General features: G+C 35.2%; 1 protein-coding gene and 1 long non-coding RNA gene across 7 annotated transcripts in view; both read right to left on the reverse strand.

Annotated features, from left to right (window-relative positions):
- Positions 1-5,654, reverse strand: part of LOC110450733 — a 34,833-nt gene extending 29,179 nt beyond the window's left edge. For all 6 annotated transcript variants that reach the window (XM_021498413.1, XM_021498412.1, XM_021498410.1 and 3 more), the window contains exon 1: positions 5,326-5,654. The gene's annotated coding sequence lies outside the window, so the exon portion shown is untranslated. The remainder of the gene's footprint in view (positions 1-5,325) is intronic.
- Positions 5,655-9,358: 3,704 nt separating this feature from the next.
- LOC110450745 lies at positions 9,359-11,055 on the reverse strand. The gene is made up of 3 exons (XR_002463006.1): positions 9,902-11,055; positions 9,633-9,702; positions 9,359-9,438 (listed from the first exon to the last, which is right to left on the reverse strand). It is a non-coding gene; the product is annotated as an uncharacterized LOC110450745 (long non-coding RNA).
- Positions 11,056-18,360: the final 7,305 nt, after the last annotated feature.

Consider the following 18,360-nt stretch of genomic DNA (forward strand, 5'->3'; position numbering starts at 1 on the left):
AACCTGTCAAACCTATGAAAATATGCATTGACAAGAGACTTTAAGTTTTGTCTGCGTTCTTTTAAACTTACAGTTCAATAACATTGTGTTTGACGTTTAATCTTCTGCACCTCCAATATCGAAAAGAATAGCATGATGAAGTACCACCTCTCAAAAATTATGTTAAAGGAAATTTTTAAAATAGCAGATATTTGAATCACACTAATGAAGATTAACCGAACAAGGTGTACTCACGAGGTGAACACACATTTATTGTTTTGAAACGATGGTGTGACTGAGGGGTAGTGATGCGTTTTATGATACACAGTATGTTTATGCATGTATGTACATGTATATGGTAATTTGTACTGATAAAGCAAAATACACACACCAATGAGTTTTAACATTCTGTACATGGTTAAATTTATGTACGTGGATGCATATTAAGGCTTTTTACCATCATATTTTGATATTCATTAAAAGAACAGAGATAAATGATTAAAATACTTGTTCATAGATTTGATTTGTTTTTATCAGCATTGATATTGCGCAGTCTAAAGTTTTTAACAGGAGCGAGGTGTATGTACAGAGTATCTTTTTGGCATGAAATGTTGTCCCCCGATAACCCAAAGACAATTAAAAACAGGACCATCCTACTAAGTCATCATTTGCTTGAATGATGATTTTATAGCGTAACTGTTCATTTTTAAAATTAACATTTTGACAACAATTGCTTGATTATTAATCTCCTGTATCTCAAATCTCTGAAACGATAGCTTAAGATATTGTGTTACAAAACGTATGTCATATTACATTTATATTGATAGTCGTAGCAGGTACTTTCGCATTAACAAAGAGCATTATAAGAAATGTATTCTTACCAATGGATGAACACACATTTAGCTTCACGTCAAGATTGCAACATAGCGCATTCATTTTCCTTCTTGAAGAGAAATAGAACCCTGAATAAAAGCCCCGCTTACTTAATAACACGCTAGCTATGCAAGTAATTCATCCATATAAAGAAGGTTCCCTCGGTCCAAATTGGACAATGAGAAAACTGCTGTTTATTATATCATGTATAAATAAAGAGTGAGTTCGAAATTATCATTTAAAGATTCTGTAGCCGTGGCTTTGACCTTAATTTTTTTTTTCTGTAGATTGAAATCAGAATATTAATATCTAGTTTCATTAATTTCAACAAAGCGCAAAAAAGTGCGTTTGACGGTTTTAATTTCATTTTATTTTAGCAATACCCAAAACTTAAATCTGTGCATCACCTTGGTGTGTTTGGTTTTCAGTTTTATGTAAGTGTGTGGCCATTGTTCTAGTAAGTACACAGTCAAAACACTATCAATTTTGGATGGGAGAGGGATATTGAATAATCTTTTAATGGTCATGAAAAGACCATGTTTTAATATATTTCAAATAACATGCTAGTTTTATACCAGTTTCTTGATGGTGTTGATCAACTTTACAAATTCTAGTTAAAGACAAATATATTAGGGTAGTAAAGACCGAACTTTATGTGTAAATAATGAGGAAGAATACTTAAAGTCTGATATATAAAAATGTGATATCATAATGGCGTAACTGTAAGGTGTTTGTTTCGTGATTCACATTGAGATACAGCCGTGTATGTACATGCCTACATCATAAGGGAATTGTATTTTGTACTGTTTGTATCGAGGATTGAATACTTATGAATATCATGTAATTAATTAAGTCCGCCAAACCATTAAGTCCCCCAAACATGGTTTGGGGAACTTATTGTTTTTATTCCTCTGTGTTCTTCTTCTTCTTCTTCTTCTTCTTCTTCTTTTTCTTCTTCTTGTTCTTCTTCAGCCATGAACTTGTCCAGAGGTTTTCTCAGAAACTGTTGATCGGATCATCATAAAACTTCACACAGATACTCATTAGGGGGTCAAGGTGTGCAACAAGCTATTTTTATTTCGACTAGAAGTCCAAGATGGCCACCAGAACCTTACTTCCGGTTTTGGAGTTTTTGGCTCTGATTTCGTTGAAAATTGGTACATAAGGGTTTTCAGGGCTGCCGAAAACAATGGAAACAATTTTGAACAGCTCAGTTGTCATGGCAACGAAATGAAGGACTCTGATTGGTCGAAAATAGAGGCCTCTGACTGGTCGAAATTTAGCTGTTGTCTGATTCTGCCCAAAACTGGTACATTAGGGTTTTCAGGGATTCCGAACACAATGGTAACAGTTTCGAAAAGTTCAGTTGCCATGGTAACGAAATGGAGGCCTCTGATTGGTCGAAATTTAGTTGTTTTCTGATTCTGCCCAAAACTGGTACATAGGGGTTTTCAGGGATTCCGAACACAATGGTAACAGTTTCGAAAAGTTCAGTTTCAATGGTAACAAAATGGAGTCCTCTGATTGGTCGAAATTTAGCTGTTGTCTGATTCTGCCTAGAATTAGTACATAAGGGTTTGGAGGGATGCGAAACACGATGGCAACAGTAAAGAAAGATTTAGTTGCCATCGTAACGAAATGTAGGCCTCTGATTGGTCGAAATTTAGTTGTTTTCTGATTCTGCCCAAAACTGGTACATAGGGGTTTTCAGGGATTCCGAACACAATGGTAACAGTTTCGAAAAGTTCAGTTTCAATGGCAACAAAATGGAGGCCTCTGATTGGTCGAAATTTAGCTGTTGTCTGATTCTGCTTAGAATTGGTACATAAGGGTATTGAGGGATGCAAAACACGATGGTAACAGTTACGAAAGATTTAGTTTGCCATCGTAACGAAATGGAGGCCTCTGATTGGTCGAAATTTAGTTGTCGTCTGATTCTGCCCAGAATTGGTATACAGGGGTTTTAAGGGATGTCAAACACAATGGTAACAGTTTTAAACAGCTCAGTTGCCATGGTAACAAAATGGAGTCCTCTGATTGGTCGAAATTTAGCTGTTGTTTGATTTTGCCAAAGTTCCTAAGTCCAACAGGGGTCGTTTGGGGGACTAATCTGTAACGGCCACCCGTTACAATTATTACTAGTTATGATATGACTTCATCACGAAAGAGGTTTTTACTCGACTCATTAAGGAAATCTCGATACCGTGAAATGAAAACATGTTCGAGTTGAAAATGTATCCTGGTTACTAAGCGTACAATAAATAATAATAAAAGTATCGTTAAAGTAGTTCGTCTATAATGGAGATACAAGATGAGTTTATGTCATATATGTACATGTATACTATCATATTTACGTAAATAATCGTGCTTTGATTATCATGAAATATAAATAGAAGTGGAGGATTGAACTTCCTGTCAACTTAATATGGAAGAACATTAAACACGATAAAAAGTATATAATTGTACGGACGTTTTCCCAAATATGAATGAAATTACAGAAGATCACTTTTGAATAAAATACACCTCTTACTTAAGGAGATGTCGGTGACTGTGAGAAAGGTATCTTTGTGTATGAATAAAACTATGTACATATATATATCTCCTCCAACAAAACAACACAAGGTACAAATATCTTTGTGAAAACCCCGTGCCATATTTCGTGTCTTCATTAAATCCTATGAAGCCTTTAATGATGCCCTCTATATTCTTTATCAAAAGAACTGCAAAAGTACCACACATCACCAATTATATTAGGACAATCATATCACGGTTTAACGAATGATATTACTAGACCAGATATTGTCTCTGGACTCGGGTATATATATACACATATAAAAGCTAAGTAACGCCATTGCTTGTAAGTGTATTACTACAAATATTACGCGATAACGACTGGAGTATTCAGATTTATTATTTAGTAGCATTCACATAGAGCAGTCTAAAGACTGTAACAGGAGCTAGGTACGTGTACCGTACAACCGCTCAGACATGGAGCTTTGTAACGTATGTATGCCATTGTTCGCTTTATCTGTGTAGGTTTATATTTTGCTTGACTATTAATCTTCTGCGCCTCATATTTGAAAACTATAGTTTGACTAGATGTTTGTCTCTCGAAACGCTTGTTAAAGAACATTTATGTTGAAAGTCGTAGCTGGTATTTAAATCACACAAATTTAGAGTAACATATAAAATTTACTCTCACTGCTCGGCGAGCACATATTTAATGTTTTGAGACCATATTGTTTTACTGATACTTTACCCAACATGTTCAAATCCCAATGCATATGATATTTTGTAAAACAATTTCAGTAGGCTAATCACTGTGTTATTTGACCAGCAGATCAAACTCCACAACTGATGTTATAGTATTAATTATCAGTAACAAATACGTAACTTTGTAAAAAACAACAATACCAATTGTCTAATAAATGTGATATCTGATCAGCAGATACAAAACCAAAAACAAGATAATACCGAAATGTCAACATAACCATAGTTCGAACTAAAAATCGATACAAATAGGGCAGAATATTAACAACTATTACATATTTCCATTTACATGTTCCGGAAAGGTAAGCGTTTTCTGTTTCATCAATGGCACCCGCCATATAAATCTAAGTAGGATCAAATGAATGGCACGACCTCACATCGCGAACTCAGGAGCGACAACAAACAAACAAGGCACTCTAATGAGCATAACAAAAATACGACCTTATATCACAGAAAGAAATATCATATTTTCCTGCAACGTCATGATGGCGACCATAAATCCTGTCCGTTTGATTCATAAACCTGCATCGTTGGAAACCCTGTGTGGTATGTTTGTCCGTCCGACAGCAGTCGACAACAATCACGGAAGTTATTATATTCGGAGCAATCTCTTGAGTACCGAATGGACAAGTGACATGTTAACAACGTAAGTAAGGGAAGCAGGAAAATCTTCACAACTAATTTTATAGTATCAAAAAAGCTGTATATATCTATGTATTTTTTTTATCTTTGGGTGACAGGAGGCGTGCCGCTGTCCATTACATTTCGACAGTGCTGGACAAAGGGGGAAATAGAAATGTCAGTCAGTGACTATTCTGCCATGGTATAATCGTTACATGCAAATTATTGATAAATTCAACAGTACGATCCGGTAGATCAATAACGAATTTATTTATACACACACGCCTGCTAACATCACAAGGTAGGGCCATGCACTATTGCATACTGTATAAGAATCATCAGGGTGTTGCTCGAAATTCGGATAAAATAAATGGACAATAACGCTAGAACATCTTTTGAAAAATCACCTAGAATTCTGTTCGTGTATCAACGCAAATGGAAACCCGACTATCGCAGTGGAATAGCCTCGTATGTTGTCATATCCTCTCTTCTTAATAACCAAGCAGTGATATATCAAGTTAGGTGAATTGTATAGCATGACATTTAATTACCTTGCACATACAATACGATGTAAGTACTTACCTAAAGACCACGTGGTGACTTCTTGTTTTACAATGATGGACTAGCCATTCATCCACAGTGTCTATTTTACCAATAGACTACGTGGTGCCCTTTTATAAAGTTTTACACTGATAGACTTGCCATATATCTTCAGAATGAGTGTCTATTTAAACCAATAGACTACGTGGTGACTTCATATAAAGTTTTACACTGATAGACTAGCAGTATATATCATCAGAATGAGTGACTTTAGAACACCTCAATTGTTATTTATGAACTAGAAATCCCTCCTTCCAAGGAGAACTCTCAATATTGAGATGATACCACGGACCTCTCTGATACTCCCCACAATCTTATGAACAAAGTGACGCTATTTCAGAAATCTAAGCATATTTGTTATCATGATATGACGTGATGGAAATTTACCGTGAAGGTCTTTTATAAAACAGCCAATGACACAAGTGTAAAACATCACATGACATAACTGGGGTCCTTTTAAGTCCGGTTTTTACATCGATGCTATCAATAACACAATACCACGAAGCATATAGATATTCCCCACTCAAGTATTTGTAAAATCGGTCACATGACAAAAATCACTCGATAAAGTTGTTCGAATTTTTATCAAAGACTCATTACAGGTCGGTAGGTCTTGTTTTTTAATGCGAATTTTGACAATACAGTTCATGATATTTCGATCAAGGAGTCCACTCACCTGTCTATTGTTCTAACGTCACCAGCTTAAAGAGGTTAACTCCGATCAAGTTAAAATGTGGGTGTGGGTGTGGGTATGTGTGTGTGTGTGTGTGTTGTTGGGTTACTCTCTATTAAGTTACATATATATGCCAATTTTAAATCTAAATTAGAACGTATGTATCTTCAGAAGATAAATAGAGAGTTATCAATATCCTCTATCAGGAACTAAAGATGCTCTCGGATCAGAATTACTTTGTTGGCATTAGTATTGATTATCGATCTTTGTTTAACTTACACAAATGTCTATTTGTATATGTTAATGTTGATGCAATTGTTAATGACATTCATAGAAATACGTATAGGACGTTAATTTAAGGTAATAAACGACGTACTACATTGGCAAACACCAGTCAGCCTGTTTATTTCAATTTTAAGTTGATAGCCATTTGTATAATGCATGTTGTCATTTGCCTCTCTAGAAAAAACAGCAAAGATCACTTGGACAAGCACAAAAGCAAACTACACAGTATCGTTATATTAACTGTTATATTAGAAAACTTTCAAATTCGATTGTTGTGGACAATAGCTTTAGATCTAATATCTTATATATGCATGACAAGTTGGGAGTAAGTACTAGTGTCTTCCATATTAGTATTGTCAGTGAGATGCCACGAATTTGTATAAGAAAAACGAACAATAACGTTGGATCAACTTTTGTACACAGGTGACTACCTTTAACGTTTGGTAATAGATACAGTATGAATTATTCTGAAGCCGTTTCGTCCTTAGAGGACTAACCGGTGATGCTACAGGTCGGCATGTTGGAAATCCAAATTGGTATGAACGGTACTACGTAACTTACGCATTAAATTATGTTCAAATGACTATTTCCTGCCTGAAATTAGATAGCAGTAATAACATTAATGTTACATTTTGATTGCCAATTAAGAAATCGAGTGGTCAAACTGGACATTTGGCCAGAACTTTGAATATGAAAAAGCAAGAAAACATAACTGATTGTTCGGATAACACGTACATTGAATACTACAATGTAGTAAATGAAATATTGTTTTTCACGATATGTCTCTGAAAAGGTCAATTTCCTGCAAGAGGTGTAGTCATTAGATTACAGTTGTTATATTAAGTTTTATTCAATAGTTAAGAATCGATTTATTTCATTTTGTTTTGTATGAATCATTGTTCTGATGTTCAAATTTATTTTACATTTAAGCTTTGCAAAATCGACTTTTTATTGGTAGTTAGGTGTACATGTACAGTGTACACATAAGAAGATATTGCTGAAAACATAGAATATATACGTCCCAAAATTTAATAAGAAAACTTAACAACAATATAGGATCATCTCTTGAAAATTCACTTCAAAAAGCATACAATTTCTAATTACATCACTCTAATGAATCCGACAACTTGATGGACACAGAACAATTAACGCTCAAATAAAGAATTACGAAATTTAACAGGACAACTTGTTCAATTTACACCATAATTTATTCGAGGCGGAGTGGTACTTGTAATTATAGGGGATTGTAGGCACAGGTAAAACTATGTATATGCAGATATATTTCTACTGCTAAGTAGGTGTGCAGTTAATACACCACTTGGCACGTTTATACGGGTGGGACAATGTTAAATGTGTATGTGTATTGACATCTATACCGGTAGACGGTAGATAGGCGTAAAATGAAAACAACAGCAAGTGCATACGGTTAGCAAAGGGTTTAAGCATGTATGTGCAGGATCATGTGTACTGGTAGTAGACGGTGAATTTCAGAAGATGGCGGAAAAATAGAATTTTGTAAGGTTACTTAATTGTGGCGAATCTGTTTCAGAGCTGTTTATTTATATACCTAACTGTTTCAATACACAACGATTTATTGGATGTTTAGAAGATTTGAGAGATTAAAGAAAATAATTACTTATATATTTACAGAATATATGACACAATATACTTGAAAGGAAGGTTGCATGAAGGATCGATAAGGAAAATTAGATCTCCTAATTTTACTTAACACAGCATATTGTATCTGAAAGAACTGCACTTTTATTTCAAGTATTTAGCCATTTAATTATCGTAGCCCTATTTATCATCTTACAGGGTTTTTAAATTGTCTTTCCGTCATGTGGGGTGCACTTATCAACACCGAACATGAATTTAATTCTTTCACAGAGAGTTGCATCCTCCCTTTCATCCCACCAAGAGGGTGAATGATCATTTTCCTCTTATCCTGTCGACCTTGTCATATATGCAAAAGGCCTGTACAGCTCTACTGGATCTTTATACCCAGCAATGGTACAAATGGTTATGGGGTGGCTATTAAGGTTTGGTAATAGATACAGTATGAATTATTCTGAAGCCGTTTCGTCCTTCTAGGACTAGAGGTGATGCTACAGGTCGACATGTTGGAAATCCAAATTGGTATAAACTACTGTTGAAAATGACGGAGAGGTGTTCTAAAGTCTGTTCGTGTACAAGCGTCCCTCAAAACCCTCAATAAATTGAGGAACATTAGTCATCATAAATTGCACTTTCATCCAAACATTAAGGATTGAATCGTAAGCAAAATGAAAACACATCAATACGGTAAAGAACGGTACTACGTAACTTACGCATTACATTCTGTTCAAATGACTATTTCCTGCCTGAAATTAGATAGCAGTAATAATATAATTAATTAACAATACTAAGACTACAGGTGAAAATGACGGAGAGGTGTGCTAAAGATAGTAAAAATTCAATTCATCAGAACTTGGTCATTTTTTCAAACATCTAGCTGAAATTTGGAACATATACCTATAAAAGTATTATGAATAACATGTCCTCTTATGTCACTTACTTAAGTAAGTATTTTTAAAGATATTATGTGGCGATGCTTTCTAAACTGTACAGGTTAGTACACACAGGTGCCACCCCGCTGATCCTAAAATTCAATAACTCGGTCAATTTTTCAAATATAAAATTGAAATTTGGTAAAGAGGTGTACATTATATGAGATATCTAAAACTGAAATATATTGTATGAAGGTTCTTATTATGGGAATTGAAGGCGTTTCCCCTGTCAACTACAAGTAAATGTAGAGATTCAACTGGGGAGAACCGTGATAACTTGTTATGAATAACCTTATGTACAGATTTGAATTGCATATACCAGTGTATGTGTGCAATCTTATTTTGACAATTGTATTGCAGAATCATAATTAATATTAATGGAAAATTAAGGATATTTTTATTTTGCTAGTATATATCTTGGAATAAAAAAAAACTCATAATATTTTTTTACACATTGCAAATTGTAGTTCTGAGCCTGGCATAAACTTGGTTCAAAATACTGGTATGTTAATGTAATAGTCGTCTTTTATCGTGGATATACGACAACTCCTGGGTTCTTTTCTCAGTTAATTTATTACGTAAGTAAAAACCCTGTAACATGAAATACATCATATTACTACACATATAACATTTATACAATCACATAAGCTAAGACATGTCAAACAACTACCTGGCCGTAGCCAGTTACATAAGTTACAATAATGGAATACGTATTACAACTGTTACATTCAATCTATATATTATATAGAAATACAGCATAATTACAAATATATTAAAATACCCACCTCTTCAATGTGAAGAGGGTTTTCTCGGACAAAGTCCGCCGAGTCCTCAGTCTTACTCGTTCAATGTAAGCTATAAAAGGAAACAATATATATTAAAAACTTGCTTCTTCGAAATCACTTGTCTACTAAATTGACCACGCCCGATTTCTAAATTTACAAAGACTTTCAAAATATTAACTTTACTTTTAACAAAAATATTACGTTAATTAAATATATTATTGAATAGATACTATAATGAATTAAACTTATATTTATACGCGAGTACTTACATTATTTGCTTTTGGCTCTAGTGCCCGCTACCTCTTTTAATTCCTATGCTGGCTAGGTAAAGATATAGGTGTACAAATGTTCGCTGTGCTCGCTCTGGCCGCTATGTTCAAAGTGACCAGTGCACCAGTTAAATTACTCTACATTCCACACTAGGTATTCTATACATAGACAATACGTACTGGACAAACAGGTTTACAACACATTACATCACATCCGCTCAGTACCTTACTCGCATTTACGCGTGCTATTTCCGCGCGCGCGCTGAAAGTTTTGCCGCAATGCGTGACGTACAAAATTACACGGAAGGCTGATTTCCGTTACATACGAACGCGTATAGCTAAATACCACAAATATATTAAAAGTAATAATGACAAATAATGACACTACTACATTAATTTCCGATGTGATAAGAAAAGCAGAGGGAGAATGTAAATATAAATGCAAAGGTAAAAACATTTTAAAAATGGAAATAAATTTTCAGATGTGCAAGATATATTTCTATAGTGTAGTGGTCATCACATATGCCACTCTGGTGGGAGACCCTGGTTCAAAACCTGGTGGAAATAATAGTACAACTTGAAATTATGTAAATACTGCAAACATATAAACAACTAGTTATATACAACTCATTACCCATTACTTGGTACCTTTTATATAAATATATGTATACTTGTTAATTTGTTCTTTACTGCATGCATACAGCAACAAGACATTCGAACATCTTGGTAGGCAGTGAGTATTATATTTATGATTTGTGAACTTAAGCTAGAAAATGAATGTTTTTTAGTTATCAAAGTCTAGGTGTTGACCTCTTGTGAATGCTTTTTGTTCATCATAGTAACCTTTAAACCACTTCATTTATTTTTTGAAGGAAAGTTCCATGGTCAAATGAAAGCCAAATTCATGAGTTACATAATACATGTGGATCTTATCTGCCAGGGGTTTGAGCCCAAAAGAGGTCAAATAGACTTTTTATTCAGGCACAAAGATCTATGCTAAAATCAAATACTCTTCATAGATGGAAAGGTCATGTAGGCCTATTTCAAAAGTATGAATACTTTGCTACCTTTGGATCATTCATTCCTCCTTGAGAAAGCGTTAATGTTTAGGCTAAAACAAGAAAAACTGTTTTTCAGGCAACATTCCAAAGCAAAATAGGGTTGGTCAGTAAGCAGTATTTGATTTTTAGGTCACCTGAGACAAAGTCTCAAGTGACCTATTGCGATCGCCTTTTGTCTGGCGTCGTGCGTTTTCGACTTCTTCTCCAAAACCCCTGAACCAATTTCAATGAAATTTTGCAGAAACCTTTCATGGCCAAAGGTCAACCAAAATTGTGAATAATATGGTCCCCAGCCCCCAGGGGCCTGAGGAGCGGGGCCAAAAATGGTCAAATTGACTAAATATTTGTTTAATTTCCATTGGAAGTAATTTAATTTAGGTTAGCATTATTAGTATTGGAAAGCAGTTTGCTGGTATGCACATATCAGCCCTGACTGACGACCAGGGGGCTAGCCGATCGGTGGGGCCAAAAAGGGTCGAATTGACTGAAATTTCAAAATCTTCTTCTCAAGACCCAGATATGGTAGAATCAAATACTCTTCATGGATGGAAGCGTTTTAAGGTGCTCTAACAAAATTGTGAATTTCATGACCCTAGGGTCTCACGTTTACCCCTGGGGAAGGAGGAGGGGGAGGGGGCAAAATGTATTATGGTTTATATTGGCAAATGATACTTTGGATATTGCATGCTGATAACTTGATTGGAATTATAACCCTGAGTTGACAGTTTGAAACTTTTAAAATTTTGAGTCAGCCCTACCCCTAAGGGCTGTTGGGCGGGGCCAAAAGGAGTCAGTGTGCTAACATTTTTTCATTTTCCTTGTTAAAAATCAGAGGTGCTAGTTTCAAATACTTTTTAGTCTTAAACCTGTATGCTAGATATTGAATAAGGTGGTTTTATTGTTTTTTGTCACTTTTAATAATATTTCTGTTCATGTTTTAAAAACAAAAATCAACTTTTTGTATAAAGAATCAAACACTTTTCATGGATGGAAAGTTCCTAAGTCGCTATATCTGAAATTGTTATTTCATTACCCCCATGTCGATCATTCCTCCACTATATCATTTTTTTGAAAATTGTCAGCAATATATATACCGTATGTCAGACAATTATGTACCCGCCAAAAATGAAATATCAATAAAATATGTTGGTGATCCCAACATAAATTTCTCTCAAGGAATTAAAAAAACCTTTTTGGGATTAAATGAACTTTTGTTCTGTTTTTGTTTGATTTTTACATCACTACAACAAATAACATAATTGCATTACAACTCAGGTCCATGTATCTCTTGTATAACTTAGTGAGATCACTGTTGTATATTTATCATTTCTGTGTTGTAATTGGAAAGGTCCTGTTCATATCTATTGCAGCATGTGGCTTCTGAAGATACTGGTACAGTGGTTTCATGCTGTAGGTTCAAACGATGTTCACGATATAATGCTTTCTTACATTACAATGTAAATGATTAAATTGTTTTATCATTTGGTTATTCAAAAGGAATGGATATTGCAGCCATTGCTTCTCCAATATTGGAATATTGAGAAATTGAATGCTAGTTTAGAGTTACAAAATTGGAACCATAATTAAATATAATTACTTAATATTGATTTAGAATCATCATTCATAACTACTTAATACTGATTAAGAATCATCTTTGAGCTAATTTTATTGTGTTTGCAGGTCATCTTTAGACCAGGTAAAGCTTGTAAATGAGAAATGTTGTACCATCATCAGTTCTTTATTGTTTGTCTGTGTGTTCTTAGACATTACCATGCTCTTTGCAGGTTATTAAAGCTTAATACACTCGTACAAACTGTAATTGATCCTAGGGTCCTGTCATTCCAGCATGGTGACCTTATAACATTGAAATGGTTGAAATCAGTGTCCTATAATGAAAAACACCTACTGGCAATCCATAGACAACTACCAAAGTTTTCCGCAGGTCTGTTACCACCCGGGAATACAATCATGCTAGCCGGCCTTCAAGGGGTAATAAATGGCCGAGATATACAACATATTAATTAGTGAACTATAGTTTGAAGGTTGTTTCGAAAAAACATGTACAAGCCCAACTTACGTTTCAAAGTAAACATTGACATTTTTGACTAGCCTGGGGCATTGGGCTTGGCAATTTAGGCAAACATGTAGATTTTCATGAACTGACCTCACTGACCTCACTGTGTCCTATATGATTTGACATTTGACCTTAACATTTGAAATAGTTGGACTCGGGCATATCTTCTTTACTTTTTCACCTGGAGTAACCAGATTTAGTGTACAAGGACATCTTTGGATGGCAGAGTGAAGAGTGCAAGATTTATGTCACTTTGATGTATGACTTGACCTTTGATCTTTCCTTTTGAAAATATTTGTACGGGCATATGCTATTTCACCTGAAGTAACCAGATTTGGTGAACAAGGAAAGCATGGGATGGCGGAGTGAAGTAGGTCACTATGACCTCACTGTGACCTATAAGCTTCCTCGTATAAGTGTACAGTTGTGTATAGAAATTCTTACCGGTGGCCATGGGGTCTATATGGATTTCCTCGCAATACTTTGCCTTGTTAATAAATATTTTCTATGCACAGTAGATCAAATTTCTATAAATTTGTCTTGAGAAATTTCTGATAGGTTTTCTTAATTAAAATACATTTTTATTTAAACTACCATTCATTTCTTTTTCATGGAAGAATATTCAGCGCACATATGTCCTAGGAGGGATTCTGTTCGTTTTGTTACCCTAAAGTTCTTAGCTTGGGCGCTACAGGCGCTCGAGATCTGCACTATCATCTCAAAGGTTACTGAACTTGGTGCGCTTGCTTATAGCAGAGACGTATATTGTATACGTCTCTGCTTATAGGCAGTGCCTATTTCATATTATTGATAGTTTAGAGTCAATTATAGTTATTAAAATAAAACATTTTCTAACATACATTGAATATAAAAAAAATATATAAGAATCATATTTGCGACTAAAGCAGTTTTTTTTAAGGAACGAACTTTCTGGTTAGGAAACGAAATACATGTGTAAATTACAACCATACAGTGTAAAACGTCATCGATTATTGTTCACACATACACATGTACAGTTCTGTATCTCTCTGCCAACACGGCTTACAAATACGAGATGAACTATCCAATCGGTGAAATTTTCGTTGAAATTTAAACTGCAACCAAAATAGACTTATTGTGATACTGCAAATAAATGTTTGCAAATCTTATGTGTAAAATACAAAGTGTATCGCATGTCAATGCGTAAATATTCGCCATAGCAAGCAAAAATGAAGAAGTACGTCGCGATATGGGGAGGGGTGCTTTTTATCGTCGATAGTGTGTCACTGTACCTGATGATGGAGGCAGTGTCCACTAATGCTAGTTCAAGATCTCCGGATATGTTACAATCTGTAAGTAGTCACCAAAGCACACATTGGTAGGGGGAGAGTGTGCGGGTATGTAGTATCGTTGGAGGACCTGTTTCTGTGCCCTGAGAGTTTTATGCATCACTGCGCGCGTACTGTAAGCTTGTTCACATCGCCCATTCACATCACCTGTTTTTGGACAGTGAAAGAAAATAACGAGTTAACATCTGCTAGGATTTTAAAGTAAATGAGCTAAAACGAGTAAATTTACACTTAACAAAAACATATAGAAAAGTTTTTTTATATTGTAGTAGTATTTTTTAAGTATAGTAAATAGACGTATGGGAAAGATGAACATTTTTGATACAATTTCATATGCCACAACTCATCAACGTCTGCTAACAAAATCATGTGGTCTAACTCCTCAGGCTGTTCAATCCTCGATACTCCAAGGGCTATGTATCGTAGCGAAATCGAAGGCTCAGTCTGAGTGTAAACAAAAAATGAAACACAAGAGATATTTTGATGTCCGGATGCCATAGTGACATTACTGTTCTCACTTATATTATATCACAATAAAAACTAGTGATGTTTCGGTTTCATTTTTTGAACAGTCCTAGATATTAACAAAACCGAAAACGAAAGTAACCGTCCGTTGGAATTTCCATTTTTCATTTTGAAATGACTCATCAAAATATGTTTTAAGACAACAGTTATGACATTTTCTCATGCATGGCAAGCACGCCTTGCTAAAGTTAAACAACAATTAAGGTTTAAAACAAGTTTTGGCACTGCTCTTTGTTGAAAACATTAATGATGTTTTTTTCTGCCACTAGGTGGCGCTAATATCTACTTTAGTTACACTTCTTAGCAACCATGCACACTAAGGTGTAAACAAACCCACAACACCAGTGATTTTTAGGTCAAAGATATTTTAGGTTTAGTGTCAGATGCACTGCTAACCAATAATATCACACAGACAAGGAAATAATGTTCCCCTAACCTTGCAAAATAAATATGGAGATTTTTTTTAAACCTTTATCAGCTATTTAAAAGTAAAAAGCGTGTTAAGGTCATTCCAATATGGCTGCCACACCAAACTGTATATCAAATTCAATAATGCATTCCGTTAGCATTAACCCCTGCAGTGCCACAGTACCTATTCAGAGAGCCTATTTGTAAGCTATTTAAAAATAGCCTCGGTTGGGATGTTACAGTATCTTTGCCCGAGACTGAGATAACCCGATCTTGCTCAGTTACAGGTAATTGATTTTTTCTCGCACCTCAAATGATAATGACCTCTTCACTACTTTAGCTACATGTACATTTGAATGCTTCCGCGTAAAATGTAGTCCGCCCTTACATAGATAACAATATATTTCACAGTGTAAATTATATTTTATCTCGACATCAAATATCTAACAACATCAAAAGTATACATATAGCGACAAACAGAACATTTATAATGCGAATTGTCAATTTCAAGCAGTTAACACGCGGATAAAAACATCGCAGTGTAAAAATTCCGCGAAATGTTACGTAAAGGTACAAGACAGATCGGACGAGATAGACAAATCTAGCATGGGGTATAATGTTGGATATCTGTGTCTGAGGTGCGAGAATAATGGCGACTCGATTGTTTGCTCCGTGATTTCGACCTTATCCACCTGAGAACCATGACCAGATGGACGGGGCCAAAAAGGGGAAATAAAGGTAAAACCTTTGAAATCCTTCTACCATAGAGATTAAGGGATTTCATCTCACTTTGTTCTGGAGCATCCTTGGGCCAAGGGCACTCAATTTTGTATAAACGTTAGGTGCGGCCCCTGGGGGTAAAGGGTTGGGGCCCCATAGGGGAAATAGAGTTAACCTTAAAAATCCTTCTTTTTCCTGAGGTATTTAGGGATTTCGTCCCAATTTGTTCTGGAGTATCCTTGGGCCAAGGGAACTCAATCTTGTTAAAATGGTGGGTTTGGACCCTCTGGGTGGAGAGGGGTGGGCCCCAATATGGCAAATAGAGGTAAAACCGTTAAAACACTGCTTCTACTGTAGGGATAAGGAGGGTTTTATCCTAATTTGGTCTGGAGCATCCTTGGGCGAAAAGGACTTGATCTTGTATAAACTGTTGATGTGACCCCTTTGGGTGCAGAGGGGCGGAGCTCGAAAGGGTAATTGAGGTTTAACTAAATCTTAAAAAATACCTTCTCCTTTTGTACCAATTAAGAGATGTTATCCGAATTTGGCCTGGAGTATCCTTGGGCATAGGGGTCTTAATTTTGTATAAATGATGGGTGTGACCCCTTTGGATGCAGATTTCTTTAAAATACTTCATATCTTCTATTGGAGGGATTGTTTGTCATAAGAATAATTTCCAACGGTTTCTTTAATATTCAGGTGCCCTCTTGGCCTCTTGTTTTATTTTATCTCAACACCTTTGACTTACAATGGTATACAAAGATATGTAACATACACAGATTTAATGTATAAGCATGCGTGATTGTACAAAGGGATACAAGTAGCATAGTAATAGATGTGTACTGCAGTTACATAAAATACATGTTGTAACTAATGAAATTCGATGTTAAGTTTCCGAACAAATCTAGATCATGGCCTATCATTTGCTGAGTCCTTTCAGGCTATAACAAATTTCTGTTCTGATTTATAGACCCCAATAAAAGACGTTTAATTGAATATTTTAATCGTGTTCTTGAAGATCGGAACAAATGCCAACATCTTCCGCCAAATTGCTGCTGCAGACTGGCTTCTGATGAGTCGAAATTTATGCATTGTCGAATATACCTTATGTAAAAGTGTACAAGTCACTACGAACACTACAGCGATCTGCGTTGATTTTTTTTTATTTGACAAAATGTCCGTGTTAGGTCGGTTCCTGATTGGTCGACATTTAGATATTGACCGATGTTATAGATTTGGTATGTAGAGTATTATGTAGGGTTGTCATTGATTAGCCGGTTAATCGGTTACTCGGTTGAAAGACCACGAACCGGTTACCAAAATCCTTAACCAAAAAGTCGGACATTTACTTACCCCATTTGGGAGCCCCATGTTTCCCTGGCTTAGACCTACAAACTATCTGCATTTGTATAGATGCGACCAAAATTGGATAGTTTTGTAATAAAAAAAACAGTGTTCAGGAATTACATTTTAGTGTTAATTTTGTACTCTAATTTAAATACTGACAAAGAGATGTCGCCAACACAATAAAAAGATCTGAACAAATTTTAAAAGGAAGCCAGAATACAAAGCTGTAAAATATCAACTTTCTGAGATAGAACGCGCCTTTCCATGCGAGATGTTAAGAAGAGTACACACTTGAATGAGCAAGCATTTATTAAAACGTTTGTCAAGCAAATTTTGTTCTGAAGAATAATATTACCGCATATGATTTCGAGTAATTGAATCCGTCTTACTGCATTCCGACATTCGTTGTCCATGAAATATACTTACTAAGGTTACATACAACTATTTCATGTGTTAACCTTGAAATACACGAGTGAACTATCATGCTAATTAATATATACATGTATGTTTGTGGTGTAAATAAGCTTTAGATAGAAAATTTTCCAAACATATAATGTATTTGTTGTTGTTTATTATTTGACTACCAAATTGACCGATTAACCGGTTACTCGATCGGTAGACGAGTAACCGGTTACAGAAATAAGACCAGTTTGACAACCCTAATATTATGGCATTGTGATCATTTTCTGATGCATCACTTGCGGCTACTAGGTTAGTTTCGGCACCTTATGGTGTAGCGGTTCCTGTTACGATTAGATATAGATACTTTATGATAAAAAAGGAAACGTATGTACCCTTCCAGAGCAATGATTTCACATCTGCTTTAGTAAGTTCATGTTGTGTCCTTTGTTCCTTTGGCCAAAGAAATGTGTCCTTTGTTAGCTATGACTTGCATACTATTTTATATACGGTGTATCTCGCGCAAATTGTCTTTTGAAAACGTTTTTATGTTTAGTTTCATTTCAGTAATAATTACCATAACTTTAGTATGCATAT

The sequence above is a fragment of the Mizuhopecten yessoensis genome, unplaced genomic scaffold (genome assembly GCF_002113885.1).
Source record: "Mizuhopecten yessoensis strain PY_sf001 unplaced genomic scaffold, ASM211388v2 scaffold5459, whole genome shotgun sequence".
NCBI classification, from domain to species: domain Eukaryota; kingdom Metazoa; phylum Mollusca; class Bivalvia; order Pectinida; family Pectinidae; genus Mizuhopecten; species Mizuhopecten yessoensis.